Raw genomic sequence first — 12,164 nt, forward strand, 5'->3', positions numbered from 1 at the left:
TAAGGGAGAGCCCAACAGTGATCTTGCTGGTGAAGTAAGAATATATGGAAGAGGACCTACAGTGACCGATAACTTTGTATAACATATTTGTAACAGCAGGTGCCAGTAATAACCAAGTGCTCATGAGATGTCAGCCACTGTGTTATTTCACATGCACTATTTCATTTTAATTCTTTTAACACTGTGGAATAGATATGGCCTGTTATTGATGAGGTTAGGTAACCCAGCTAAGGCAGCACAGCTAAGAAGAAGTACAGTCAATGTTTCAACACTGGTGTTGGATTTAAAATCCAAACTTTAGCCAACATTAAATATACATGGTGAGAAGTTACAAACACATATTCCTCCTTTTTTGTTTTCATTTTTGTATTTGACAGGATCTAACCAACACTGGACATAAAGTTACCATTCAATTAAACCCTAAGGGTGACCAGAAGCATTTGCTAAAAAAATGGCATACCTCGTTCTCAGATCCCTACCTTTACCCTTAGCAATGCTGTACTGTTGGCTCCAGATCAAACATATACTGTTTTACTCATCCTTTAATATATTTGAATTGACCACTTGTGCTGTGCCAGGGACCATGCAATGAATAGAGAATATAGTCAGAGCAAGAAAGTCAAGGTCCATGCTTCCACGGACAGCACATCTAGCAGAGGCAGATAAACATCTCTACAAATAAAAGAAGACATCAGATAACAGTTCTACAGAAAATTAAAACATAGTGATGTAACTTGACATTGGGAGGCTACTTCAGTTTCTTGGAAGAGATGGTCCAAAAAACTATCTATCACCTGCAAAAGGCAGAGGGGAAAGGTGATAAGCAGAGGGAATTGGGAATGCAGAGAGCCTATTTGGACATGGAAAGAGGCTACTGTGACTGGAGAGGCCAAAATGCAGGAGCTGGTGACATAGGAGAAGGTCAGAGAAAGACTGAGAGGAGGCTGAAACCAGTGAAAGAAGATTTTTATACATCAGTGTGAGGCATTTTAATTTTTTTTTTCCCTGTGCCTTTGCATGGACCTTGTCCTTTTTCGCAAGGGACTCTTGTCCCAAAAGGTGACTTTGGTGATAGGAAAAAAGCTAAATACCTAGGAAAACTAATTTTACCTAAAATTTATCAGTTAATATTTCATATGAATAAGAGAGAATGAAAAAGCTCCCAAACACTCTCTGTGCCTTCATTTATATTTGAAAGGTACTTTTCTGACACTTCAATCAATCAGTGGGTGCTGTTAATCTGCATACTGTGTTACAAGGAGCTGCTGTTCTTCTTGACTTTTTCCTTTTCTTTTTGTTCTTCTCAGGAAATTAATTCATGTCATTTCCATTTGAAATCCTGTGGCATTTGACTGCACAGACACTTAGAGGCACCCTTACAGGACTGGAAGCTTAGTTAAATGCATTGCTAGTCAACAGTACCTTAAGATAAAGGAAAAGGTCCCCAAAGTCACATATGGAAAATGGCTTAACACAGGTCTGAAGGTCTATGTGGAAAGGTTTCTAAAATAGTTGACTTTGGTGAGTGATGTTGGCAATTTGGCTCTTAACATTTTTCCGATGTTGTATCTTACTTCGAAAGGAACATTTGAGCAAGTGTTTGTAAGATGTCATCAATTTCACTTTAGAATTTGGATTTTGAAAAAGGCTGTACTTGAAAACTTTGGGAGCATTTTCTGCAGTTAGAGTTGGAGACAACTGATTTATTTTATTCGAAAGGTTAAATAAAGTCAATCATATCATTCTGTTGATCTACACGAAAGTACTTCTCCACACAGAAATATTCTGATAAAAGCATGCAATCTGAGTCCAAAGGGCCCTCAAAGGTCATCAGTCTAGCAGGTCTCAGACTTTACTACCTCTCGTGTCATAAAAATGGATAAATATGCAGTGGTTCAATATAGTGTGTGCAGTTTTGCACTTTGCCAAGTGATTGTATTTTTGAATAGAATTTATAAAAAGAAAAAAAATTAATTTATTTGTAAAAATATAGGAAATATTTGTCATCAACTGAAGATATTTTCATTACATTCAACTAGTTAATAGGATATCCACTCTGTTTTGACCAGCATTTCACTTTAGTAGGCCCATGGATATTTAACTAGAGAAAAATGTTTAGGAACTGCTCATTTAAGTTTGCCTGAAAGATCCAACCACCCTAAAGACCCATGGTCACCTTGTTTGAGCAACTCAGATGGCAGGAAAATGACCACCTCCCCTAGAAAGTCTATTCAATGTCCAGAAAGCATTTAAATACATTAAATGAGAATTGTGCATAGCTTCCAACTAGAATATTACATATGTACATACATTTACACATATGCACAAATAATACGTATGCAAATCAGTAAAACTTTGTATGGTCTGGTACTTCACATTCCTTAGACCCACCTCTGTTTCTCCAACCCCTGCTGCCTTGGTTTGAATCCTCATAATTTTCAATAACCTCTTATTTGTGCTCCTGTGGCCCCTTGTTCCTCTTTTTCCAATTCAATTGCATCCTGCCCCTTGGATGTCTTTTGTAAACCCCAAATTTATCATGTCACCCCTCAACTTAATATCCTTCAATGATGTTCCTTTATTTTCACACAAACCCCTTTAAAAGAAAAAAAAAAAGAAAGAATGCTCCATCTGGCTGATATAAGTGGGTCCATTTCTTGGCATTTCGTCTCCTTCCACTGCCACACATTCCCTTTAAGCTCAAGCCCAAAAGTATTTGCAGTTCTCCTAACACACAAAGAATGTTTGTCAAATTCAAACTCAGATCTATGAAATTTCAAACCTGCTGCTGCACCTGGCTCAACTCCATGCTGTTTCCATGGACCAAGCATCTGCCTTATCTGAGTATGCACTAACCTTTCCTAAAAATATAAGTGTCTCTGGGAGGTGATGAGAAGTGACTAGTATTTTGCCCATCATTATCTATACAGAATGCACTAAAATCGATACTCTGTAAATATTTCTTCGATAAATAAATAGGTTGGATTGGACTAAACTAAATTGCTAGTACTTTTGTACAAACTTGCTCATTCCACACCCTTCCTCCTGCAGAAGGAAGATACCTAAGTTTGAGGCCTTTGATTTATACAAAGGCAAATAAAAAGGGAGAGTGATGAAAAAGCAAGATGGGCCTCTTCATAGAAGTTCTGTCCCTATAATTTTGCCTACCTTTAAACGTAGAAATAAAAGAAACAATAACAAGGACTGAAGAATTAAGAAATCTCTATGGCCTTTTTGACATCGAACCTAAAACTCCATAAGAACAGTCACAAAAATACGTGGCATCATTTGCAAGAATTAATTAAAGCAGGAAATTAAATTTTAACAGGGCATAATTGTTATCCCAATGAAAATTTGAATTCCCATAAAAATTCTAAAAAGTTCATTAAAAATCCTTTTCAAGAAGAATATCAGCTGAAGGTTTTATTACAGTGTGAAGCATTCAATCACTTAACAGTCACTCACTGTTTATTCTGTGCAATGAAACCACAAGTCTGGCACATGCCTCATGTTCCTTACCTTCTACCAGGATATTTATTTTAACTCTGATTGAATGTATAAAATTAACACATTTTTTGATGGATTCAAAAGATCAGTGTAGTGAGTCAAAGAATTCTCATCCCAAGTCCACTCCCATTTTGAAAACCCACATTTCTTTATATAAACTATGCTTATTTACTTGGTGTAATATTTCATTCATGTGATGGTAACGGTGTTTTCTTTTTCATTGTAAATAGGAGAGATTGTTTTTTCACAAGTCTGCAGCATCTCTTGGGCAGTCATTTTCTTCCCTTGAAAAAGTTGTGCATATTAGCAACCTGCACATTTAAAAATTCAGATTACTTGATGTTATCTGAATTATGTGCTAATGTGTTAATGAAGAGAACCTAGTTTTAAGTCCATGCACTTGGTTTCCTGAAAGCACAATAGTGAAGTGGTTGGGAAACAAGGTGACCATTGCTTGAATCTGTGTTGCGTGGCTAAAGCTGAAATAAACTCACATTTTTAAGGGGTTGTTTAGTATCAAGTGCTGATTTAGCTGGATAAATGCAGCTATCTTCTCAAATTACACAACTGGATTCACACCATCTACTAATTCCTGGTGGAGTTTTAAAGATACCTTTACAGGCAATTTTCTTCCCAGTGCAAAGATTTCCAATTTAGATGATACAAAAATATCACCATCTAGAATCAATCCTCAAATACCACACCCCTTAGAAACATTTGATAAAGGAAATGGTATTTTACAAGGGCCGTGGTCACGATAGAAAAAAGGATTGCTATAATGTAATCAGGTCTAAATCAATTCAGAATCAGTTGTCAAATTGGCATATCTTGGTTACTCTCATCTTTTATTAAGTCAGTCCTAGAGTTTGCCAAGCTGCCTAGTGTGGTCTGAAAGAGAAGGACCCCTCTGTCGAAAAACCTGTTTTGCTAATGCCTTCCTCTCCAGACTTCTTTTGTTGTCTACATTTTCCTAGAAAGAATATTTTAAAGCTACTTTCAAAATCTGGACTGTCTGGATTTCTTTGTGGCACCAAATAATTGATCACTTCTCACTTCTCCCTTAGCTGAATATGTAAGTTAGTTAAACTTGAACTCTGCTCATCTTTGGGCAATGACTTTTTTCCCTCCTGTTGTTTTTAATAATGCATGTATCCTGTTTTTGTCCTCTGATTGCAAAATGGGCAATTCTGCATCCACCCATCTTATGTTCCCATTTATGAAGCTTTGATCACATTAGCTATTCCTTTCGTAAAGTCCTCTTGGACTGCCTCCTCTGTCCCCCAGGTCCTGCTCTTTACACTTACTTCTGATAAAATTTAGATCATATAATATCATCATTTCTTGAATTAGCATAACTACTATCTATCAACTGAAACTCCCTCAACCAAGTAAGAGAGTTCATCAAATCAATCAAAATTCACCCATTCATCTTAGCTAGTTATAAAAACTATTCATGTATTTAGAGTATGAATCTGTTTGGTGTTTTTTTTTAATATACATTGCAAATAGTTTCCCCGGTGTTGTAGTTTATTGTTATATATGGAACAGATTTTTTCTTTATCATTTATTCCCTTAGACTTTCTCCTCTGCTCTTCTCTTTTCCAAGTTATCTGGTATTAGAGAGAATATAGAATGAATAAGAAGAAACACTAATGGCAAAGAGTCTGCACAGGAAATTGAAACTGGTCTCTGCAAAATAACACAAAACAACAGGTAGATATGTGAACCACTCCTATAACAACAGCAACAAATGTCATCAAGAAAGTTGGGACAACTGAGTAGTTAGGTCTTCCATCAGACCTTGCACATAATGGAAAGTTATAATTCATCTGTTGGAATAAATAATTTGTTTAAATTGTGCCAAACATGGAAAATTTTCTTGCAGTAAAACCCAGTAATCACTAAGGAAATATGCTCTTTGTCAGGGATAGAGGATGTGGTTGATTGGGATGACCACCCTGGTTCTTTGCTCTCTTATGTTATATAACTTTGCAGGGACCTTTCACTGAGGGTGGGATGCCCTTTCCCAATCCTTAACAGTGGGCTTAACCAAGTGATATGCTTTGTCCAGTGGGAAATCAACTGATCCAATTCACACTGAATTTTGAAAAAAACACTCATCCCCTTTCCTGTTGGCTCTCTTGGAATTTTGCCAGTGACAGGAATTATGCTTGGGCCAAACTGATGAAGGGGGAGAGTGAGTCACGGATTGTACTGGTTGGCCCAGTGACCCTAGCCAAGACCATTCTAGATCATCAAACACGGAGCCTGCCAAGATGAGAAGAGCCACTTAACCAGTCTCTGCCCTTCAGACTCCTGAGAAATAAATGATTGTTGTTTTCAGCTACTAAGTCATGGCCTGCTTTATCGAGAATCAATTGCTAACTGATTCACAAGTCATATACTTCTCTGATGAAATCATCTCTTTTGGTCTCATTTTCTCTCTCTCTTTTTTTTATATTTCAATGATTGTAAAAAGTATCTCATCTTTCTAACATTTTGTAGACTGCAGTGGAAAGAATATTGGATAAGAGAGAAAAGATGTAGGCCATTCCATTTTCTAATATCATAATCTTAGGCATTTATCCACTCAAAAATATACAAAGCATTAGAAATGTGAAAATGCACTTTTGAGATCTATCATGATTTACAGGGGAATACAGACTGGGAGCAAATTATTTCTACCCATTATAAGTATTTGTTAACACCCACAGTCTCTGAAGTGAATTAATCAGGGCTACAATCTTGCCTTCTTCACTGCCTAGCTGGGTGCTTTTACTTAACTTCAACCCCAATTTCTCTTAAATGATATGGAATGCTATCTACCTTACATGGCTGGACAATAACATGAGCTGAAATCTGTAATCTACTTATGCTTGGTATTTGTTAGCTCTCATTAAATGCTCATTATTGGTACATATTTTTAAAAGCATAAGAGCACAGGAAAGTAAGACTATATGGGGTGAGGACTGGATATTGGGGCAGCCATCATGAAGGGTAGACCTTTCAAAAATGTAGAGATTTGCAAATGTACTGGGACCTTTGGCTCCTTATCCATATTTTCAAGGAATGAAGAATAGATGGCTGTTAGGATCTTCTAGCTCTGGACTACAACATGTATGAAATATTATCTAGCACCACCATGTTGTAAATCCCCACTAATTTTGGTGTTTTAACATCAAAGTCATTTCTAAAAAAGAAGTTAATCTACTAGGCACAGTGGTGCATCCCTGAAATCCCAACCACTCAGGAGGTTGAGGCAGGAGGATGACGAATTTGAATCCAACCTTTACAATTTAGTGAGATCCTGTCTCAGAATAAAAACGAAAAAGACTAACAGATATAGTGGTAGAGTACCCCCTGAATTCAAGGCCTAGTACAAAATAAATAAATGAATAAATAAAAGTGAATCTGATGAAGTTAACTCATGTCAACTTGTGTAACTATAGAGGCAAGCTTGGTGCACTTATTTTACAGGATATTCTGGTCCTAGTGTAATAGTGTTGGAAGTAAAAAGTGAATATCAATTTCCAGAATGAATAACACAGAATAAAGCTTCACTGCTTAAGAATGTATTTTTCTTCAACAGAGTAGCCTACAGACTATTAAATCCAATTAATAAACACAATACACACTTCTATATTTTTTAATTTTTAAGCAAAGTTACTGAATTCATTCTACTTCCTATTTTGTATTTCTGATTACAAGATACTGTCCCCTGCTGTTTGCTAAAGATTACACTAGTTAGAGTCACCAACACACAGTAAAATAATTTGGTAATTGTGTTTCACTACTCAGATGTCTGGAAATCAGAGAATCAGGGTGGAGCTCTGTATGTCCATGTCATGCTCACCCCTGCCTCTCCTTTTCCAACTCATCTCATTCCAATGGCATTTTGCCCTTTCCCTGATAACTAGACAGACTAATTGAGAGTATGAAGATGTGACCAATTACTGATTAGACAATTATTTCTTCTAACAGAGCTTTTATGATGAATTTTACCTGAACACAGACCCTGTCATTATTGACAGTACCTAGCAACCTCTACTGTATAACTATCTATATTTACATTGTTCTTAACAGTGATTAAATTTGCTCATGTAGTTTTATGACATTTAGCTTATTCACTATTTATTTCAAAAATTTTTTTTTTTTTGAGTAAGGTCATTCAGTGACAAATGTGACAATGCCGTTTCCCCACAGGGTTACAAGTTCATCTCTAGGAATCAGTGCTGATGACTGTGTGATTCTGGCTATCTTAGAGGCATTCCCCATGTTACCCACCACCTCGAAGTCAAAGCAAAACTAGAAAATTAGAAATTGCATAGCTCTGAGTTCAAAGCTTGCCTGTCATTTACCAGAGTATGTGACTTTGCATTTCACTTTCCATACCCTCAAAACCTCTCAGAAGGTGGCTTTGAGTATTAAATAAGGTGATGTCAGAGATAGAGGATGTGGTTGATTGTGATGACCACCCTGGTTCTTTGGTCTCTTGTGTTATATAACTTTGCAGGGACCTTCCATTGAGGGTGGGATGCCCTGCCCCAATCCTTAACAGTGGGCTTAATGTGAGAAATCTAGCAACATATTGTGTATATAATTACCAGTTGAAGCTAAATCTAAAAATGAAAGTCAAATAACTAAGTCAAGTTCTTATAGTGCAAATAAATAGCAGATGTGGGAAAAGGTACTGCAGCAGCTGCTGCTGGTGTGATAGCTAACAGGAATGAGGACTCCTTGCTTTTCCTTTTTGATTAACTAACACTGATACTTCCCTGCTGTTTTTGTTCAATAGATTAATTCATTCTAAGGGGTGTTAAAGATGTCTGGTAGATAGCTATTAACCAGCTCTGAATAAACAAATCACTGGCCTTTTCCCTTGCAGTCAAAACCCCTAAAATATACATTTTTATCTCTCATGTTTTCCAGCATAGTTCTGAACCAGAGTGTAGACTCCTCTGAAGCCATCTAGAGAAGATAGTGAATATGCTTTTCCATGGTTTAGTTGTTAATAAGCTGCAATCAAAAAACACAAATTAGGGATGGAGTTGTATCTCAGTGGTAGAGTACTCACCTTGCATGTGGGAGGCACAGGGTTCCATCATCAGCACCACAAAAAATTAAAATTCTTAAAAAATTGCCCTTCAGAGCAAAACTATTTAATAAAACCCACAAATTGAAGTTGTACTCAGCTGCCTATTAATGTTTTCAATCAGTGCAGCATTTATTAAAAATAGAAGAAATGCCTATCCCCCTCAACAGATATGCATTTTGACATGATTAATAATTACATGAAAACCTTCAAACAGGTGGAGGGATTTTAATGAATTACAATCCATGTGTGAGGAAAGATCTTTTGTTTGCAGGTTATTATATCTAAGGTCCATATCACAGAAAATTTTTAGCCCCCTAAGAAACTTATAGATGAAAATTTTTTTAAGTCTGAGCATGGAATTATATATTGTACTATAAAGGAAACAGGAAAAAAGTAGAAAGAACATCTGGCGTGAACTTGGATATGCCTCTGATGTTCCTTTAGTAAAAAGGCTTTTCTGACTGATGCTACTTCTCATAATGGTTTGCTCTCTTTGTTTTAAAGTGTTTTTAAACTAAGTACATATTCTGATCTCTCAAAAACAAAGAAAATCAGCACAAAGATCATTACATACAAAACATGAAACAGAAATATTTATCAACCCCCCCCTTTGCCTCAGATTTAATTTTTTGTTGTCGTTTGAATTATCATTCCTAGTTTTATGCATTTCTAATCTCAAGGTCTCCTATTTGAATGACATAAAAGGAACAACCATAGTTCATAGAAAGGACCTTATGAGTAGTACATAGTGGAAAGAGAAAGCAAATATAAACATAGTGTGAATATCTTTGTTTTGTGGGCCACGTCCCTCCTTCTTAGGAGACCAGTGAAGTTGAAATGTGCCAACTGCCTCCCTAACTCTAGGTGATGGGAAAGCCCACATCTAGGAGCAAGGGATGTGGAATTGAGTTGTCAAGCTGTCGTGGATGTCTTGTACAAACTGAACAGGCCAATTTATTGCAACACTGCATAGGCTGAAGGCTCCTATCTGGCCTTTACAGTTGCTTCCTTCTGGTGAGATTATTCTGCCCGACCACAGGCTCCCTCCCCAGTAACATTTGAGCTACTTCTGATTCTTTCTGAGGAGCCAGTTCTAAAGAATAGTACTATGTTAATCCCTGCCTTGGGACCAGCCTGCTTCATTTCCAAGAGGCTCTCACCTTGCAATCTGAAAGTAACAGCTTTTGTGTTTGGTGATCATTTTGAATCCTAATGGTGACTTGATTTCAATATCTTCCACATTGTAGTTCAAAACTTCTAGCTTTCCGGATGAAAACAAGCAGGCTTTTTGAAAAAAAAAAAAACTGACAACTTCTCCCTCACAGCCTGAATTTCTTTGCCTAATACTAACCTCCTAGCATGGGGAGTGTGTGTGATGGTGGAGGTGGGAGGTGGGGGGGTATGCTTTGAAATGCCGCTGTTCCGGTTCTGCCCTCCAGGTGGCAGCAGTGCCACACCTTAGAGGCTCCAACCCCCTCTTCCCTGACTTCAAGTGTTAATGCAATTGACCAATCACTGCTAAGATGATGGGAGGTAATTGGGTAATTGTATTTTACTGATCACTAGCAGAGAAAGGGAAAGGGAAAAGGGGAAAGAAAGAGGGGAAGAGAAGGGAAAGGGACTGCAGTCCGAAAGGAAGCCTTTGGGGAGCAAGGACCCTAAATGATAGGACGGAGAATTGGTCGAGAGAAAGCCTAGACTGGCAGCAGCCGCAGCCGGCGCAGGAAGCGCATTTATTTATTTGGAGGAAAAAGGAGGGGTGGGAGGAGAGCAAGGGGTAAGAAGAGGGTTCCGGCCGAAGTGGATGGAAGGGGACCGGGGTTTCTGCGGAGTAGGGAGCCGCCAACCAGGGCGATGGCGCTAAGGTCGGCGCGGAGCAGCTGTGCGCCTGACTACGCGTCTCCTCGCGGAGGACCTGCCGGCGTCGGAAAGGTCTGCGCCAAGAGGAACCAACTTGTGGCTCCAAAATGTACCCAACGCAGCTGGAAATGAGATCAAAGCTGCAGTTTCATTCGAGAAGGATGAGAGGAGCCAGCGATTAGGGAATTTTTTTTTTCTTTTTAAAACCTTCGTTCCTGTTTCTTCTTTTTCTTTTTTTTTTTTTCTTTCTCTTTTTTTCTTTTAAAATTTTGTTCCACACCGCGTCGGTCCCACCACTACCTTCCCCATTTGAAATAAAAGCCCAGTCCGAACTTCCATCGCTGGCGCCCCTGGATCTGCTGTCCGCTGATGGAGGAGAAGGGGACCTGGGTGCTGGCAGGGGCCACCGGCGAGGGACCGCATCACGCGTCTCCCCCGTGATCCTGGCCCTGATCGCGGAGTTCTGCCACACCTGGAAGATCTGGACCGGGTGCTGGGGTGGGGGCGGGGACAGAGTGAAAGCCACCCCGAGCCTTTAAAAAAAAAAAAAAAAAGTAGCGGGCGGGGGGGAATGGATTTCTTGACAGCTGACGGAGCCTTGAAATTTTCCTCCACTACCTCCGCCCCCGCCCCCGCCCCCGCCCCCCGCACTCCATTTAACGTGAGATTATGAAATTGCAGAGGCGGTGGAGGGAAGGAGACAGGATATAACCGGGAGTTTCGAGGGGAGAGGGGAAGGTGGCTGGCCGGGTGGCTGAAATCAAAAATCCAATTGCGCACTGGGTTGTGATGCGAAATCTAATCAGATCTTTGGCAAAGGGGCCGGCCGGAAGGGTAGCGAGTGGGGGGAGTTGATCCCCAAATTCCTGGAAGGGGGGGGTTGTAGAAAAAGGAATCGACTATGTAAGAGGTGACTTTTTTTTTGGTGGCGGTGGCTGCTGGGTGCCTTGCAAAAATGAAGAATGCGGGACGCAGCTCTCTCTGGGAGCCGAACGCAGTGGATAAACTGATCGTGCCAGAGAGAAGGAAGAACGAAGCTTTTTCTTCTGAGACCTGGATCTTAACCCAAATGTGTGTATGTGTACACCGGGAGCGTTGAAAAATGAAATAAGCCAGGGCAGACCTGCGGGGATTGGTGTGTTTCTGACAAATAAATAATAATAAGACAGTCGCTCCCCCTCCCCAAAAGGATGATTGGAAATGAAAAAACGCGGATCCACGAAGGAAAAGTATGTTCATTTTTCTCTATAAAGGAGAAAGTGCGCCAAGGAGATATTTTTGGAGTGAAAAGTTTGGGGCTTTTTTAGGAAAGTAAAAGACCTGATATGGTGGTTCTTCTTCTTCTTCATCATCTTCTTCTTCTTCTTGTTTTTTTTCTTTTTGAATTTCCCACAAGAGGAGAGGAAATTAATAATACATCTGCAAAGAAATTTCAGAGAAGAAAAGTTGACCGCGGCAGAATGAGGCATTGATTGGGGGAGAGAAACCAGCAAAGCACAGTTGGATTTGTGCCTATGTTGACTAAAATTGACGGATAATTGCAGTTGGATTTTTTTTATCAACCTTTTTTTTTTCCTCCCTCTCATTTTGGTGTCAAGATCATGCGTTTTCTCTTGTTCTTAACCACCTGGATTTCCATCTGGATGTTGCTGTGATGAGTCTGAAATACAGTGAGTGATCCTTATTTTCTTATTGATTTGTA

At 39.1% G+C, this 12,164-nt stretch overlaps 1 protein-coding gene across 12 annotated transcripts in view; it reads left to right on the forward strand.

Moving 5' to 3' along the window:
- Lrrc4c (leucine rich repeat containing 4C) overlaps positions 1-12,164 on the forward strand; it is a 1,114,683-nt gene that overhangs the window by 941,613 nt on the left and 160,906 nt on the right. For 5 of the 12 annotated variants that reach the window (XM_078046215.1, XM_040284482.2, XM_078046218.1 and 2 more), the window contains exon 1: positions 10,148-12,132. The exons of the other annotated variants lie outside the window; for them this stretch is intronic. The gene's annotated coding sequence lies outside the window, so the exon portion shown is untranslated. Of the gene's footprint in view, positions 1-10,147; positions 12,133-12,164 lie in introns of those variants that run through there. 12 annotated transcript variants of the gene reach the window in all.

Source organism: Ictidomys tridecemlineatus, chromosome 4 (genome assembly GCF_052094955.1).
Source record: "Ictidomys tridecemlineatus isolate mIctTri1 chromosome 4, mIctTri1.hap1, whole genome shotgun sequence".
NCBI classification, from domain to species: domain Eukaryota; kingdom Metazoa; phylum Chordata; class Mammalia; order Rodentia; family Sciuridae; genus Ictidomys; species Ictidomys tridecemlineatus.